Source organism: Schistocerca serialis, chromosome 4, assembly GCF_023864345.2.
Source record: "Schistocerca serialis cubense isolate TAMUIC-IGC-003099 chromosome 4, iqSchSeri2.2, whole genome shotgun sequence".
In the NCBI taxonomy this organism is placed as follows: domain Eukaryota; kingdom Metazoa; phylum Arthropoda; class Insecta; order Orthoptera; family Acrididae; genus Schistocerca; species Schistocerca serialis.
The window spans coordinates 809,053,183-809,071,938 of record NC_064641.1 but is presented as its reverse complement, the minus strand read 5'-3'; positions in this window follow the sequence as shown (position 1 = coordinate 809,071,938).

Genomic DNA, 18,756 nt, shown 5'->3' with positions numbered 1-18,756 from the left:
GCGGCGATAGAACCATTTCGCAAATTCCAGTTCTCCAAATTTTTTCAATGGTGTTGTTCGAGAAGAACGTCGCCTTTCCTCCAGCAATTACCATTCGAATTCCCGAATCTTCTTCGTATTGTTCTGCTGCTGGTAATAAATGTAGCATTCCGACTTTGAATTGATTCGTTATCTTCCTTTAACCCGAGCTGGTGCAAATCCCAAACACTCGAACATTATTCAACTATGGGCCACACCTATGTACCGTCTCCTTTACAGATGAACCACATTTTCTTAAAATTCTCCCAATAAACCGATGTGTACCATTCGCCATTCTTACTACAACCCTTACATGCTCATTCGATTTCATCCTGGTTTGCAAATATTTAATCGCCTTGACTGTGTAAAGCAGCAGAAAACTAATACATTACTCGAGTATTATGGGTTTGTTTTTCCGACTCATCAGTATTTAGAGCTTGCTGTCATTCATCACACCAATTTTTTCGAAATCATCTTGTATTCCGCTATAGCCATTCAACATTGTTGCCTTTCCATACACCAAGGTATCAACAACAAACCGGCAGAGATTGCTGCTTTCCCCGTCCGTCAGATCATTTATGTATATAGAAAATATCAGTAGTCCTATCACACTTCCATGGGGCACTGCTGAATATGCCCTTGCCTCTGATGACCACTCGAAAGCATACTGGGTTCTATGTTTTAAGTTTTTTTGTTTACTGGTTTCGGACTTCAAATGAACAAGAGAATTATTAAAGTACACACAATAAAAGGTACAAATTCAGATAATACAGAAAACGTACAACGGTTTATGTTAAGTGCATATTTTATTTGCAGTTTAGTCACTTACGCTTAATGGTAGTTGACAGCATTACAGATTGCGTGCTACTCTTGCTATGTGCTGGGCCCTATTACTTAGGAAGTCTTCGAGCTACTCACATATCAACCTCTCTCAAACCTATTCCATATGCTTGTACATTACGTAGGCTGTACCTTGCAGTCGGCAGTGTGGCACCTTGTCAAATGCGTTATGGAAATCTAGGAATATGCATTCTGCCTCTTGCCCTTCATCCATGGTTCGACAGTGACGATACTTAGATCTTGACACAGGTGATCTCCCTCCCTTCCTCCCCCCCCCCCCCCCCCCCCGGAACCGAAAGTCAATCAGAGAACATTTCAGTGAGACAATGTTTCCTCAGATTGCTTGTTGGTATGCAGTTCCAGTATCAGTAATACCAAATCACTTGACATTATTTACGTTACTGTTGATTTCACGGCTCTTATACCTACTAACAAGGCATTCGTATATATGCACATTTAGCCATTTGCGTACCATACATAAACTCTTTCTTGTAATTAATATGTAATAAAGATCAAATCACGTATATATGAAGAGAACATAGTTATCTGTTTCCTTATAATAAAGCGTCTTATATTATTTATAATGTTTATGATTTCGAAGAGAAACTACTGGTACACCGAAGCTCACTTTTTACAATAATCCACAAAACAGCTCTTATGAGGACTTCTGCAGAGACCTCGTCACATACCTGGCTCCTCCATATAGTATGATAAAGGTGCCGCCACCAAATGCACGTCTTTTAGTCGGTCGTTTCGAGGTCGTATGTGCTGCTGCATTATATTTTTTAGTTAAGATTCTAGAAATTTGATTTGTAGCAATTGATGCCCGGTGGCTTGTTGGTTCTTGAGCCACATTGGTAACCGCACAGAGGCTGGAATGACAGCAAACTCATCCGCATTAAATATTAAAGATAATGTTAACATTATGCGGTATCACCAATTCACTTTCGAACTACTATCGGAGGTAATTGAGTTTCTGTCGTTTGTTAACAACTCCAGTACCTGACGCAGTGCGTCATTCCATCGAATGCCTCTTTTTTTTCCAGTTGACATGCTTCACCTAGTGTCATCTCCAGTTACGATACGATCGTTAGTCACCATTTATTCCGTAATCGTCAAGGAAGGCCATTGCAGCAGCCAGTCTGTTTTTTGGAATCTTCGTTAGGTTTTTGGAATCCCATCTGGTACAAATCCTTTGGCAGCCATGATTCTCGGTCACCATTTCTGGAATAAAACTCCGTGAAATTTGGGGAAAATGTTTGGGAAGTTCGGTAATCGTGAAATGGCCATTTTCCACGAATTTTGTCATTGGTTTTCATCTCAAATTCGTCACTCTATGGGCTAGGCCTGCTACTGGGATCCTAATCGTGAACACGTGTAACGTCATTTTTAAAATCAATCCACCATTGCTTCACTTTTCTTTCACTCATTATTATTCTTCGGTACACATCAGAAAAGGTTGCAATAAATTTCAATTGGTTGCAGTTTTTTGCGAACAATTACCCACTCACAGAACGCACCTCGCAAGTGACGGGATTTTCTACTGCAATACACATTTAACACGTCTCAGAAACAAAGCAGCAGAGACACAGATCACACGTTCATACCGCTGGATGCGTTCTGATGTAGGAACGTGTGGAACGAAGATGGCGGTTATAACACCGCTCACCGCCGCGATATACGAAAACATCTGTTACATTTTTGGTAGCACTTGTACAAAGACAGTGTCTTTGATGGTTGGGGTAGGTATTGCTCCTCTGTGAGGCTACAGCATCTGGATCTGCGGCATTACGGTGTGGTGTTGGTACGTTACTGCGTGATATTTTAGCGGTAGATTTCTTCTTTTGTAGAACATGAATTAGCGAGGAACAAGTTCGGTGAGGTTACATGGAGTGATATCTTCGTTGTTAAGCGTGGAATAACGCCTATCCGCACCTATCCATACGGTGTACTTATTTCTATCTACTTCGATGAATAAAGCTGATATGTGAATAATAGGAAACATCGACTCTTGGGGATGAAGAACTTGCGAAACTGGACGTTTGTGATATATGGCGTTTAGTAATTTATGGTTGTGTAGTATCTAATTCGGTGTGGTATCAAGGCAATAGACTACCGAAGCTCCGCTCTGGGGCGGATTACCATTAATTTGCTGGGCTCGCCTAAATTGCAGGAGGGTCACGCCGATTTCCCTACTAAAGCGCGAGGCAGCTGATTAACTGAATAATCCTACGTGCCGACTAAATTTCAGACAATTGTTGACTATGCGGCGATCAGGACATACTTTCAAATCTATAAGCAAATAATATAACAAGCCCAAGACAGTAAAGTTATTCTTCTACGTCCGGAACAAAAAAATGTGGTAAAATGTGATAAAATTACAAACATTTTTGCAGTAGCTGAAGACAACTTTCAACACGAATAATTCATCTAGACATGGCATGCAATCTCACACCAAAAGTGACTTATTTCTTCTCGTATGATTCGCTGCTGCACACAATAGAGTTACACTGAAACCGACTCTGGTCAGTCAAGGCTAGTACGCTCTTACACATTTTTGATGTTCTGTAATTACTATTTAATTGGTACTAAACTGATTATCGCATTCTTAGGCCATCGTCAGTTGTCACAAGATAGCTAAGATTCCTAATCAGGTTTGTGCCGAATAAATAATAGTTGCAAGAGATGTTTCTGAAATTTTATCATGTTCTGAAATGCAATAAAAAAAGAATTCAATACTGCTATCGAAATTCCTCTAAGAAATTCATATACACATTTGTCACTTGTGTATTAAATAGTCAGCATAATAGTCTACTGACCGAATGCGTTGGGTGAAAGCACAGACGAGACGCCGCAACAGAAGTTGTAATTCTCTTTTTTCGTTACTTAACGTTTCACATACTAGAGTTTAAAGTACTGAACTTCGATGATATTATAGATACTACTTCGATTTGGATGACACATCAGTTTTTCCTTTTATCACCTGCTCTAAAGTAGAATATTCAAATTGCGAACTTTTTCTTCAGATTCTAAAATTGCCATACAAAGATATGATGTTGGCAATTTCACATTCGTAGGTAATTTTGTATAGAGGCTGTCTCAAACCTTTCGGGTCAAATTGAAACAGATGATAATGGTTCCACTACAGATTATTTTCAGACAGGGAAACAACAGTCGTAAATGCGTATTAATTATCAACTATGTGATCAGAACTATCCGGACACCTGGCTGAAAATGTCTTACAAGTTCGTGGAGCCCTCCATCGGTAATGCTGGAATTCAATATGGTTTTGGCCCACACTTAGTTTTGATGACAGCTTCCACTCTCGCAGTCATATTTTCAATGCGGTACTAGAAGCTTTCTTGCTGAATGATAGTCCAGACTTCACGGTGTGCTGCGCTAAGACAGGTAGCAATAATGGTCGGTGAGGTCTGGCACGGCGTAGGCTTCCCAAAAGATCTCGTAAGTGCTCTACAAAATTCAGGTCAGGACTCGGTGCAGGCCACTCCATTACAGGGATGTTATTGCTGTGTAGCCACTCCGCCGCAGGCCGTGCGTTATGAACAGGTGCTCGATAGTGTTGTAAGATGCAATCGCCATTCCCGAGTTGCTCTTTAACAGTGCGAACCAAGGTGCTTAAAACATCAATGTAGGCTTCTGCTGTAATAGTGCCAAGCAAAACCACAAGGGGTGCAAGCCCACTCCATGAAAAACACGACCACACCGTAACACCACCGCCTCCGAATTCTACTTTTGGCACTACACGCGCTGGCAGATGGCGTTCACCGGACACTCGCCATACCCACAACCTGCCATCGGATCGCCACATTGGGATTCCTCACTCCACACAATATTTTTTCACTGTTCACTGTCAGTTATTTACGCTTCTTTCACTAAGCGTGGTGTCGTTTGGCATTTACCGGCGTGATGGGTGTGTCTTATGAGCAGACGCTCGACAATGAAATTAAAGTTTTCTCATCTCCCGCCTAACTGTCGTAGTACTTGCAGTGGATCCTGTTGCAATTTGGAATTCCTGTGTGATGGTCTGGATAGATGTCTGCCTGTTACACATTACGACTCTCTTCAAGTGTCGGCGGTCTCTGTCAGTCAACAGACGAGGTCGGCCTGTACTCCTTCGTGCTGTATGTGTCCCATCACGTTTCCACTTCACTATCGCATTGGAAAAAGTGGACCTAGGGATGTTTAGCAGTGCGTAAATCTCGCATACAGACGTGTGACACAAGTTACACCCAATCACCTGACTACGTTCGTGATGTCCGTGACTTCTGCGTAGCGCCCCATCCTGCTCTCACACTGAGGTCGCTGGTATGGAGTATCTCGCAATAAGTGGCAGCACAATGCACCTAATATGAAAAACGTTGTTTTTGTGGGGGTCCGGATACTTTTGATCACATAGTTTATTATGGACATACACAAGGTATACTGCGTGACAATACCGTACTTAATAGTAATGTTCGAAGCGACGACAGTCATTATCTATGTATGCATTGCAAATGTCCATGTAGTCCCGCTTGTAAAGGTCTCGGGTGATCACGACTGTGCAGCTTTGACTACCAAACAGACATGCTGTACACAGGCAAGCTCACGCTTAGTCACAGATGGAACATTATTTGTCATAAGAGCTGTCGGACACGCATTTAATGAACGTATTGGTAGGATTTAGTGCCCATGAAGTGGCACGAATGTAAATAGAACGCTTTCCCTATAGACGTCATCCTAGTTGGAAGAAGTTTACTCCATGCATACCAACTTACCAGAGACGGAATCGTTGATGCCACAGAGACCCGGCAAAGATTCTCGCCAAAGACTTGTACGAACACCAGACTTTGGGGAGATTGTGTTGGATCGTATGGGCAACCACCCAGCAATAAACTGCCACACATCGAAATGGAGAGAGTGGAGAGTACTGGTGGAACAGGTGTTTCACCCCTATCATAAACAACATGTGCAAGCACTGGCACAGGCTAATTTTGAGCCCCACGTTCACTTCTCTTTGTAGTGCCGAACTTTGTACAGACTAAATAGTTTACGGATGAGGCTTCATCCATGACAGTGTTTTCAAACCGTGGCGAGAGTCATGTGTGGAGGGAGGAGAAGCCCCACGCCACATTCATTGGTAGCGATTCTCTGTTAACGTATGGGCGGTCATTGTCCAAGATCACCTAAGAAAACTTTATTTGCTGCTTATCAATCTGAATGGTCAACGGTACCAGGTGTTTCTGAGAGATATGTTGCCACAGTTCTTGCAGACGCACCACTTCTCGTCCACAAAGGATATGGTTTCAAGACGATAGTGCACCAGGTCACTTCAATGTTAATGTCCACAAGCATCTGGATAACGTGCACACTCATCTTCGGATTGGAAGTGGACGTCGTGTCGCATGGCCAGTGTGACTGCCGGATCTCAGACCTCCGGCGTTTTTTCTCTGTGGTTATGTAAAGACGTTGGTGCACGCAATTCCAATAGAAACGAATAAAGACCTGCTTGCTACGGTACAGGCTGACTGGTACAAGAGACATCAGGGATCTTTGAGAGAATGCAGCAGAATTTCATGGGCCGTTACCATGTGTGCACTGAGACGGCGGCCGCCAGTTTGAACAATTGCTCTGTGCTAAGCTGTCATTATGCTGTTTACACTGTGTATGACCGTAACAAAAAAAAAAAGAAAAAGCGTTTCGTTCTCTACTTCAATATAATCGATTGTGAATCTAATTTCACCAATTACAATTAGACCAGAAAAGTTTGAGACGCCCTGTATTTTGCTACTTGCGAATGAAATCCTTTTAATCGAAGCTAACGTATTAATATTAGACGTTCCCCTAACCGTCGTGGGTAATCAAATTTCTGAATAGTAACCGCCTATACTTAAGAAATACTACACGCACCTGTATAATCTGCTCGGACCAAATATTTACTATACCATCAAATTGTATACGTAATGGTCTAATTCGCTGAACATTGGACTCTGCGAAAGCAGGTCACGCGCTCAGTTACAAATGGGAAAGCGGATTTTTCCTCTTTGAAGTCCCTCCAGGACGGCCTGAGGTCCACTAAGCCTGCTGCAAAATGAGTACCGGGGATCTTCGTAGGGGTAGGATGCTGCCGGAGCGATGGGTCCTCAACCCTCCACTTATTAGTGCTGTGCCGAAGGGAGGTTGCACTCTGTTTGCAGTCAAGCCAACAGACCAGTCACGAGCTAGCACTACAATGTAAATGCAATATAGATCATCGTGGAGAGGTAACTCAGTAGAAGAATTACGGTGTAGTGTTTCGATGTCCCAAGGTTATTCGAAGAATGAAGCTGCATGATTTGATGGCTTATCAACATGGACTTGCAACTGTTTTACACGGAATGGGGTGCTATAACAGTAATTATCACATCGATTTATAACAGTGGTCATAAAAATATACTAACCGACAGGGACCGGAGGTAAGTGTCAGACTTTGTTCATTACAACGGTATGAAAACCACACAGACATTGCTGCTGTCACTGAATAAAGGTCCAGTGCAGTTTCAGAGCGAACGTAGCAAAGGGAACATTGTGCGATTAATATAGTGAATGGGATACATCGCAAGGGCAATCAACATCCCAGCAATTTAGTGGAAATTTGTGATAAGTTCCTATGGGATCAAACTGTTGAGGTCATCGGTCCCTAGACTTACATACTGCTTAATCTAACTTACACTAGCTTGCGCTTAAGATAACACACACAACCATGCCCGAAGGAGGACTCGAACCTCCGACAGGGGAAGCCGCGCCAAGCGTGACAAAGCGCCCAAGACCACACGGCTACCCCGCGCGGCTGTTTAATGGTTCTACAGGATCTAACCATCAGTAAAGTCATAGCTGAAAAAACTTGTGGATTCTTACCACGGCTACTGGTGATCTTCTGTGACATTACCTCGATGTCGCTGGGGATAAAGATTTTCTGTTTGGTACGCTTACCTGACATTCATTAGTATTGTTTAGTAATGTTCATTTTAAAATCTTTAACATGTTGATCAAAGCACAATACGAATATTGAGATTAAATTAATCACACTGGAATATAAATATTGTGAAAGTTACAATGAGATTCTACCTTAATCACTTAGTTACGACAAGATTGTACAATCCTACTTTCCCTCAGTGAGAAACATGTATAAATTCTACAGTGTGAAAGTTAAAGTAACAACACTTATGTCTAGTATTGTATAAGTAATAACACTTGAGTACAGAATGAAATTTTACTCTGCAGCGGAATGTGGGGTGATATGGAACTTCCTGGCAGATTAAAACTGTTAGCCGCACCGAAACTTGAACTACAGACCTTTGTCCTTCGCGGGCATGTGCTCTAGCATCTGAGCTACTCAAGCACGATTCACGACCCTTCCTTAGAGCTTCAGTTCCGGCAGTACCTCGCCTTCTACCTTCCAAACTTCGACGAAGGTCTCCTGCAGACCTCGCACTCCTGAAAGAAGGGATACTGCGGACACATGGCCAAGCCACAGCCTAGGGGATGTTTCCAGAACGAAATTTTCACTCTTCAGTGAAGAGATCGTTCATATGAAATTTCCTGGCAAATTAAAACTGTGTGACTGACCGAGATTTGAACTCCAGAGCTCTGTCTTTGGTGGGCAAATGCTCTACCATCTGAGCTACCCAAGGACGACCCACGACCCGTCCTCGTAGACATGCTAGTTCAGCAAAGTCTGCAGGAGTGTTTCTGTTAAGTTTTGAAGGTAGGAGGCGATGTACTGGCGGTATTAAAGCTGTGAATACGGGTCGTGGGTCGTGCTTGGGTAGCTCAGATCCTAGAGCACTTGCCCGTGAAAGGCAAAGTTCCCGAGTTCGATCCGGCACTCAGTTTGAATCTTCCAGTTAGTTTCAACACTAGTGGGGAGTGTTGGCAGCGGGTTGCAGCTTGAAAGAATTGCAGTGGTGCGCTGCAGTGAGAAGCAAGTTATGGATATTAAATTGCCTCGAACGTAGAAATTAGCACGTCATGCTGAAGCTCGCTTCCCGACCTGGAGATGAAAGACTGAATTTAGTAGAGTGGGGTTTATGAGGGATTATATCCATCGAATTCGCAAGATGAGCAGGGGCATAGCTTGATCCGATTAACCTTTGAGTTGAGCCATATGAATGGAATGTGGGTAACACTTTTCAACTCCAATAAGGTAATAATATTAACAGATATTTTTAGTTTCTTATAGTATGTATTTTCTTTTGTTACTCGTCTTTGTAAACGACTGAGTGCCTGTTTATTATAAGCTTGCAAGTATGATTATAATCCGTATAATACAAAATGCCTGTGTATGTGTGTACTGACACACCTTTTCTTTGGGACCACCACTGTCACCCTCTCGTGGTTGTGTGGTAGATAGACCCAATTCTCATGCTGTTACTAAGGAATTTTGGTGGCAGTGGGTGAGTGTGGCAAGCAAAAATCCTCGAGTTATGGATCAATAAATACTCTTAGGGGAAACTATACGCTCTGTGACTTAGAAACATTCCCGTACATCTGACAGTGGGTTTACTTTTTCATTTGTCAGACATAATACGATGCTCGCTTTCTTTCGTCATTCAGACGTGTAATATCAAATGCAACACATTTTAATGTATCAGATCGTTTTATTCAATTACAATGTACCGACGACCAACAGAGACACAAAGAAAAAAGTCCATATAGAATCAAAGATAAAAATAATCGTACCTAGAAAATGAATAATCGAACGGCCCGTTACAGTGATTTCGGATAAAAATTTCTCTTATTCTAGTGCGTATAATCCTTTTTTATAATTTAGCATGTTTTCGTTGATAATTGCAAGTATACTCTATAAGCATGTATTGTGAAAACATAATATTATACTGATCTACTTACAATGAAAGGTAAACACTTAATGAAATAAAGCAAATTCCAGCTGTTCCAACGTCATTTGAATACTATTATGTTAAGAGAATATGGCATTGGCCCCATGGTGTTACCCGAGTCTAAATATGTATGCGTAACGTAATGTTAATGCCGGATGGAACAAGGTGAGGATTATATAAGCGTGTATATACCTTAATACGGTTAAGTTCGAAAGTCATAGAAAATACAGCTTTTCTAAGAGTGAAGGTAGTCTAAATAAATAAAAATAGGAACTGAAATACTTTGACTCTTGTTGTAATCCTCAGCTGTGACAGTAAATCAACTGCCGTACTGTGATACAAAAGCTGCACTCTAATAATAATAAATTGTCGTAACGAAACGAGAAGTCTTCCATGCTGTAAAAGTTATCAATCAGACTACAAGAATTTTGAACGTTATAAACTGCCTGAATAATTAACTTCTACATGAAGCTTAGAATAACTGGCTATGCAAAATTCATAAAAAAAACTGTCTCTGCATGACGTTAAGTTGGCCCTGATTGAATAAATAAAAAAGAATCATAATCTTTTCTCCTTAGCTCTATTCTGCGAAAATGTGGATAACACGTTGCAGTAATACTCTGTCTTGCGAGCCGCTATGCTAAAGCTGCAAATTATTGTATCTGCACGGAGAGACTCGAGACGTGCAATGAGCTCTCTGTTAACTACAAATCGAACATACTTGGTTGCAGCATCCATTAAAAAGAATTGTAAGAGAAAGGTTGGTAAGAAAATGAAATATGTACGTAAATGACAACACTCTGTTTTCTCCTGTGTAATGAGAAAAATTGCTCAAAGCAATTTTTAACTCAATGAACTTCGCAACATCCAAACAATACACTTTCCCATCTCTCAAATCCAAGAACATTCAGCACAATAACCAAGTTCGTTCGATGACACAGCAATTATAAAACATAATAACGCCATTATTGTATTTACCTCACATTAAATTATATTTATTCACTTACAAATCACGTTCATAGTCATGTTGATTGAGCAAAATATAAATTTCAATTTGAATCATAACATCGCCATAGCTTCCTCACTAACACTGCCTGAAATTATCAGCTTAACTCCAACACAGCTGTACTCGGACTCAACTCGCTACCAGAGATAAACACTGTCTGCCTCACTCAAACACAGCTAAAATGCGACTGCTCCCATGCACCCTCGCGCTGCTCAAAGACGTTAGCTTAAATTCTGCGATACAGCTTACCACATCGCTGCTCGCCTACAGTCGATTCACACACCAAAATTTAACATACCAAAATTATAGATGACAACTATCAAGGAAACTAAGTGTTCCAAACCAATCATTGTAATAAGATGTCAACCAACCACCAACACCCACCTCCACACACCGCAGCATGGATGAAACACGTTGACCACCATTACACAGGCTCGTGAATGACACAACAAAAACAATTTTCACTTCTTCGGTGAAGTTAATGTATTGCTTAGGTTCACCTTAGGGTATTTATTACTCCATATATCAACTATTTTTACCCGCCACACACACCGACTGCCACGCACGTGACCAAATTATCTTACTGACAGGATAGCTGCATTCATAATATCCTTGAGATATACATTGGTATGCATTTCATATCCAGAATGGTACTCATGCCTACTCATATGCCTGACATTCAGAGACGACCAACGCCGGATTTCTAATTTATAACTAGATTTCTCATCTAATGCTTCTTTGTCTCATTTGAAGAGTATTATGTATAAAGTGAACTACTTTTTGAGCTTTGCATTAAATAGTTCAGTGTGTTCATGTCACTGTAATGCATGATTTTTTTTTTTAATTCATCAATTTTCTGAGCGGTTTGAAGCCGTCCGACACGAATTCTTCTCCTGCGCTAGCCATTTCATCTCTCGTAACATACGTCTTTAATTATTTGTTGGGTGTGTTCCAATCTCTACAATTTGTATCGTCTATACTTCCCTCCAGTTCCATAGTGGTTATTCCCTCATGTCGTAACACATCTTCCTGTCCTCTCTACTTGTCACTGTTTTACACGTGATACTTTCTTCGCCGATACTGCGGACAACCTCCTCATTCCTTACCTTACCAGTTCACCTGATTTTTAACATTCACCGGGAGCACCACATCTCAAACACTTAGACTCTCTTCCGTCTCGTTTTTTCAACTGTCCATATAGGAGTACTATATCATGCATAACTCCAAGCGCACCGTGTAGGAAATTATTTCTTAAATGTATGCCTATGATCGATACCAGCAAATGTATGTTGGCCAGCAATGCCCTGTTAGCCTGCGCTAGTCTCCTAATTACGTTCTCCTCGATTTGTCCGGTATGGACGTTTTTGTTCACAAGCTAGCAGAATTTCTTAAACCACATCTGCTTCGTCTGAAGTTTCTAGAAAACCTCATATCTGCTTCTTCTCATTAGTTGTTCTGGTTGATTCACAATCCATATTCCGTACTCATTAGAACGTTCATTCCATCCAACACGTTGTGTACCGCTTCCGTCACATTCACTGACGACAACAGTGTCATCAGAAAATCTTATCATTAATATATCTTCTCCCTGAGGTTTAATCGCTCCTTCTGGAGGCTTTAAATATCCGTTATTGCTTCTTTGGCGTATAGATTGATCATTACTGGAGAAGGTCTACGTTCTTGTCTTGCACTCTCTTAATTCCACCATATCGTTCATGATCTTCCTTTCCTATTGTTCTCTTTTGTTGCTGTAACATAGTGTTTATTCCGCTTCTTTCCTGTGCCTTACACCTATTTCTCTCACAATTTCGAACATCTTTCAATTTTCCCATTGCCGAATGCTTTGTGTTGGTCGACAACTCCTGCCAGCGTGTCGTGATTTTTTTTTTTTTTTTCAGGTTCCATTCTGAAGTGGAAACTGCCTCTCTGGCTCCGTTGTCTTACCTAAGACAAACTGATTGTCATCTCATCTTCTAACAGAGGGTGAGTTTTATTTTCCATTCTCCTGTACACACTATGTGCGCAAAAGTGTCCGGGCACCTGGCTGAAAATGACTTACAAGTTCGTGGTGCCCTCCATCGGTAATGCTGGAATTCAGTATGGTGTTTGCCCACCCTCAGCCTTGATGAGAGTTTCCACTCTCGCAGGCATACGTTCTATCAGGTGCTCGATGGTTTCTTGTGGAACGGCAGCCCATTCTTCAGGGAGTGCCGCACAGAGCAGAGGTATCGATGTCGATCGGTGAGGCCTGGCGCGAAGTCAGCGTTCCAAAACATCCCAGAGGTGTTCTGTAGGATTCAGGACAGAACTCTGCAGACTATTCCATTCCAGGGATGTTACAGTCGTGTACCCACTACGCCACATTCCGTGCATTATGAAGAGGTACTCGATCGTGTTGAAAGATGCAGTCGCCATCACTGAATTGCTCTTCAACAGTGGGATGGAAGAAGATGCTTAAAACATCAGTGCAGGACTGTGTTGTGATTTTTTTTTTTGGTCATCAGTCTACTGACTGGTTTGATGGGGCCCGCCACGAATTTCTTTCCTGTGCTAACCTCTTCATCTCAGAGTAGCACTTGCAACCTACGTCCTCAATTATTTGCTTGACGTATTCCAATCTCTGTCTTCCTCTACAGTTCTTGCCCTCTACAGCTCCCTCTAGTACCATGGAAGTCATTCCCTCATGTCTTAGCAGATGTCCTATCATCCTGTCCCTTCTCCTTATCAGTGTTTTCCACATGTTCCTTTCCTCTCTGTGTAGAACCTCCTCATTCCTTACCTTATCAGTCCACCTAATTTTCAACATCCGTCTATAGCACCACATCTCAAATGCTTCGATTCTCTTCTTTTCCGGTTTTCCCACACTCCATGTTTCACTACCACACAATGCTGTACTCCAGACGTACATCCTCAGGATTTTCTTCCTCAAATTAAGGCCGGTATTCGATATTAGTAGACTTCTCTTGGCCAGAAATGCCTTTTTTGCCTTAGCGGGTCTGCTTTTGATGTCCTCCTTGCTCCGTCCGTCATTGGTTATTTTACTGCCTAGGTAGCAGATTTTCTTAACTTCATTGACTTCGTGACCATCAATCGTGATCTTAAGTTTCTCGCTGTTCTCATTACCTTCGTCTTTCTCCGATTTACTCCCAAACCATACTGTGTACTCACCAGACTGTTCATTCCGTTCAGCAGATCATTTAATACTTCTTCACTTTCACTCAGGATAGCAATGTCATCAGCGAATCGTATCATTGATATCCTTTCACCTTGTATTTTAATTCCACTCGTGAACCTTTCTTTTATTTCCATCATTGCTTCCTCGATGTACAGATTGAAGAGTAGGGGCGAAAGGCTACAGCCTTGTCTTACACCCTTCTTAATGCGAGCACTTCGTTCTTGATCGTCCACTCTTATTATTCCCTCTTGATTGTAGTACATATTGTATATGACCCGCCTCTCACTATAGCTTACCCCTACTTTATTCAGAATCTCGAACAGCTTCCACCATTTTATACTGTCGAACGCTTTTTCCAGGCCGACAAATCCTATGAAAGTATCTTGATTTTTCTTTAGCCTTGCTTCCATTATTAGCCGTAAAGTCTGAATTGCCTTTCTCGTCCCTTTACTTTTCCTAAAGCCAAACTGATCGTTACCTCGCGCATTCTCAATTTTCTTTTCCATTCTTCTGCATATTATTCTTGTAAGCAGCTTCGATGCATGAGCTGTTAAGCTGATTGTGCGATAATTCTCGCACCTATCAGCTCTTGCCGTCTTCGGAATTATGATGCTTTTCCGAAAGTCAGATGGTACGTCGCCAGTCTCATATATTCTACATACCAACGTGAATAGTCGTTTTGTTGCCACTTCCCCCAATGATTTTAGAATTTCTGATGGTATGTTATCTATTCCTTCTGCCTTATTTGACCGTAAGTCCTCCAAAGCTCTTTTAAATTCCGATTCTAATACTGGATCCCCTATCTCTTCTAAATCGACTCCTGTTTCTTCTTCTTCTATCAGACAAATCTTCATCCTCATAGAGGCTTTCAATGTATTCTTTCCACCTATCTGCTCTCTCCTCTGCATTTAACAGTGGAATTCCCGTTGCACTCATAATGTTATCACCGTTGCTTTTAATGTCACCAATGGTTGTTTAGACTTTCCGTATGCTGAGTCTGTCCTTCCCACAATCATATCTATTTCGATGTCTTCACATTTTTCCGGCAGCCATTTCGTCTTAGCTTCCCTGCACTTCCTATTTATTTCATTCCTCAGCGACTTGTATTTCTGTATTCCTGATTTTCCCGGAACATGTTTGTACTTCCTCCTTTCTTCAATCAACTGAAGTATTTCTTCTGTTTCCCACGGTTTCTTCGCAGCTACCTTCTTTGTACCTATGTTTTTCTTCCCAACTTCTGTGATGGCCCTTTTTAGAGATGTCCATTCCTCTTCAACTGTACTGCCTACTGCGCTGTTCCTTATTTCTGTATCTATAGCGTTAGAAAACTTCAAACGTATCTCGTCATTCCTTAGTACTTCCGTATCCCACTTCTTTGCGTATTGATTCTTCCTGACTAATGTCTTGAACTTCAGCCTACTCTTCATCACTATTATATTGTGATCTGAGTCTATATCTGCTCCTGGGTACGCCTTACAATCCAGTATCTGATTTCTTAATCTCTGTCTGACCATGATGTAATCTAATTGAAATCTTCCCGCATCTCCCGGCCTTTTCCAAGTATACTTCCTCCTCTTGTGATTCTTGTACATGGTATTCGCTATTACTAGCTGAAACTTGTAAGCGTAGGCTTCCGCGGCCGTTGTCTTCTTCAATAAACGTAAGGCCCTGATGAAGGCTAGCTGCAACGCTGGCCGAAACGTTGGCGCATTTTAAATTATGACGATGCGGTCTGATACCCTGAAGAATTTTATTGAAGTAGCTGAAACTTGTTACAAAACTCAATTAGTCTTTCTCCTCTTTCATTTCTTGTCCCAAGCCCATATTCTCCTGTAACCTTTTCTTCTACTCCTTCCCATACTAGTGCATTCCTGTGATAATGCCACGCAATACAGCAAGGGGTGCAAGCCCCCATCATGAAAAACACGACTACATCGTAAAAACCACCGCCTCGGAATTTTACTGTTGACACTAAACATGCTGGCAGATGACGTTCACCCGGCATTCGCCATACCGAGACCCTGCCATCGCATTGCCACATTGTGTAATGGGATTCGTCACTCCACATAACGTTTTTCCACTGTGCAATCGCCCAAAGTTTACGCTCCATACACCAAGCGAGGCGTCGTTTGGCATATACCGGCGTGATGTATGTCTTACGAGCAGCCGCTCGACCATGATATCCAAGTTTTCTCACCTCCCACCTAACTGTCATAGTACTTGCAGTGGATCATGATGCAGTTTGGAATTCCTGTGTGATGGTCTGGATAGATGTCTACCAAAAACACATAACGACCCTCTTCATGTGACGGCGGTCTCTGTCAGTCAACAGACGAGGTCGGCCTGTATACTTTTATGCTGTACGTGTCCCTTCACGTTTTCACTTCACCACCACCTTGGAAACAGTGGACATAGAGATGACCAAGAGTGTGGAAATATCGCGTACAGGCGTATGACACAAATGACACCCAATCACCTGGCCACATTCGAAGTTCGGGATTTCCGCGTAATGCCTCGTTCTGCTCTCTCACGATCTGTATGAGGTTGCTTATATGGAGTACCTGGCAGTAGGAGGCAATACAACCCACCTAATATGAAACACGTATGCTTTTGGGGAATTCCGGGTACTTTTGATCACATAGTGTCTTATTATCGTCAGCAGCTCGATATATGACCTGATAAACAGATGTGCGACAGTTTTCGCATTTATATGCGCTTGCTATTTTCGAAACTGCGTAGACGATATTTTGGCTAAGGTACTATGGAACGTCGCCAGTCTCATGATCATTCACATCAACTGAAATAGACATTTGGTTGCCACTTCTCAAATTATTCTAGAAATAGCAATGGAATTGTATCTATCCCTTGTGCCTTATTTGATCTCAAGTCTTCCACAGCTCTTTGAAATGGAATCTTCCCGACAATTATTTCTTACTCAGTTTCTTCTTATCATTTCCCGGCCCGAAATGGCTGATCTGAACTAGTAATTTTTTCATTTCAAAGATTTTTATATTGCTGTATTCCCGTCTTTCCCTCAACAGTTTTTGCTTCAACGTTTCGTCACTCAACTTAAGTACAGATTCTGTTACCGAAGATTTCTTAGGAATTACCTCCCTTGTACCTACATTGGTCTGTGATACACCTGTGAATTTCCTATTTAGAGATGTCAGTTCCTTCTGAACTGAAATGCTTACTCTGATGCTCCTTGTAGCAGTACCCGTATCATTTACTTCATTCATGTCTCGTCAGCCCTAAGTAATTCTGCATCTCAGTTCCTTCGACGTTGGCTTTTTGTGGCGAGTCTCTGAAACTTCAGTTTATTTTTCGTCAATACTAAACTATGGTCTCAGTTTATATTTGCACCTGCGTACGCTAAACATTGCATTTTCTGATTTCGAAAGCTCTGTTTGTCAATGATGTACTTCAGCTGGAACCATCCTGTGTGTCCGGGTATTTTTCAGATATAACCGCTCCTCTTCTGATTCTCCAACAATGTATTCGCTGTTACCATCTGACATACTTTGTGCATCACAGTTATTGTTTCTCCTCTCGCATTTCTAGAGCCAAATCCATAGTCTCTCGTAACCCATTGTCCTATTGCTTTCCTTATACCCACAATCCAATTCCAACTTGACTTTTACATTTTCATCTCCCTTTACATACAGATATACCCGTAAATGTCACAAACTCTCTACCTCTTTAACTTGTGCTTGCTTCGTTGGCAATTATACCTCAATGATTGCTTTCAGGGCCGTTTTGCTGTTGATCACGATTAGAACAACTCTATCACTGAACGTTTTCCAGCAGCTCGCTCTCGGCCCTACATCCCTACTCAAAACGAGCCCTACTCACATTATACCATTTTCTGCTGCTGTTGGTATTACCCTTTAATCGTATCACCTGAAATCCTTACTTCCTTTCTACTTAACTTCACTGAATTCTACATCTAGATTTAGTAATAGCACGTCTTTCTTTATGTTTACTAGCTTTCACATTCCGTTCAAGCTTCTTGCATTCCACGCCCCGATTCGTAGGACGTTACCCTTCGTTGGTTACTCAATGTTTTTCTCGTGGTCACCGCCCCACCGGCTGTTTTCTTCGGAGGATTTGTATAGGGGACTAGCTTGGAACCTTTTGCTAACGGAGAGATCTGCATGACACCATCTAATACAGGCCACATGCCCTACGGATACACGTGGTAGGTCTTTAATGCAGTGGTTTCCATTGCATTCTACACCCTCATGCCGTTGATCATTGCTGAATCATCCTCCTTTTAAGGGCCGTTTCCTTTTCCAAGGGCAAGAGATTGCCCTACACCTTTTCTGTCTCTTCAGTCCTGTGTGACAAGGACGTTGGAAGATCGAGCGTGTTTTAACTTACATTATTTTAATGCAGGAACAAAAGTAAAATTACCTTTCCTAGCACATTTGTAATCACAAGTAAACTCCGAAAGCCACGAAGTACAGTAGTATTCTCATGCAATAATTAGTAACAAGAGAGCTGATATCACTTACTATGTCAACAACCATCTGTGTCGATAACTAAAATTATTCAGTCATTATAGCAAAATATAAAAGTTTAACTATAATTTTTGGTAAGGTAAGTTTTCTGGTATTGGTTTAAGGGTAGGCGGATACTGCTTCTTTCATAATCTTTGTGTTTTATAAACAAAATTTGCAAGATAGACAAACCAGATATCAACTGGTTAAAGCAGAAAATAAATACTAATCGTAACAGAACCGGCTACCAATTTCTGATGTAATACATTCAAAGGTGAAAATTCTGAAGTAGAGCTGTGCTGCCAACACACCAGTGTGCTGAATGTAGAAGAGGTGAAAATG